The 523-nt window shown below is 43.8% G+C and overlaps 1 non-coding gene across 1 annotated transcript in view; it reads left to right on the top strand.

Annotated features, from left to right (window-relative positions):
• The window catches only part of Trnat-agu, a 73-nt gene extending 55 nt beyond the window's left edge, over positions 1-18 (top strand). Inside the window, exon 1 of the tRNA in view lies at positions 1-18. This exon is cut by the window's left edge and continues 55 nt beyond it. This is a non-coding gene — a tRNA (tRNA-Thr).
• The last annotated feature ends 505 nt before the right edge of the window (positions 19-523 follow it).

Consider the following 523-nt stretch of genomic DNA (forward strand, 5'->3'; position numbering starts at 1 on the left):
CGATCCTCCCTGAAGGCAAAAGTGACAACATCTTTTTAAGGGACGATCAAGGCCCGGGAGTGACTCTGCGACCCTGGAGGAGAGTCGAGTCAACGTGTGCATGGGGAAGTGTCAAATTCTCCATCACTAACGCGTCTTGGTCTCAGCTAATAGACTGCAGTAAACGTTGCCGGAGTTATCAAGCGTGTTCTTTTGCCCTACTGATCAAAGTTGTCGAGATCGCGTGGCTGGCTGGTGTGCGTTTTGAGATGCGTGGAGGATGTCTGAAAGTGGAAGCACAAGGGAGAAAGAGAAGAAGAGCGCAGGGATATACTGTGTGTAGTATGATGTAAGATATAGAGATGGATAGACGAAGGAGAAACATATAAAGGTACCACATGAAGAAAGTCCATCCGAAACATGACTGCATAAAAAGAAGACAAACTGAAGAGAAGGAGAATATATGAGAGTTGGACTTCAAAGAGCGTACCTTGAAAATAATTATTGTCTGTAAGGATTATAAGAGAATAATAACATGAGTATA

Source organism: Portunus trituberculatus, chromosome 25 (genome assembly GCF_017591435.1).
Source record: "Portunus trituberculatus isolate SZX2019 chromosome 25, ASM1759143v1, whole genome shotgun sequence".
In the NCBI taxonomy this organism is placed as follows: domain Eukaryota; kingdom Metazoa; phylum Arthropoda; class Malacostraca; order Decapoda; family Portunidae; genus Portunus; species Portunus trituberculatus.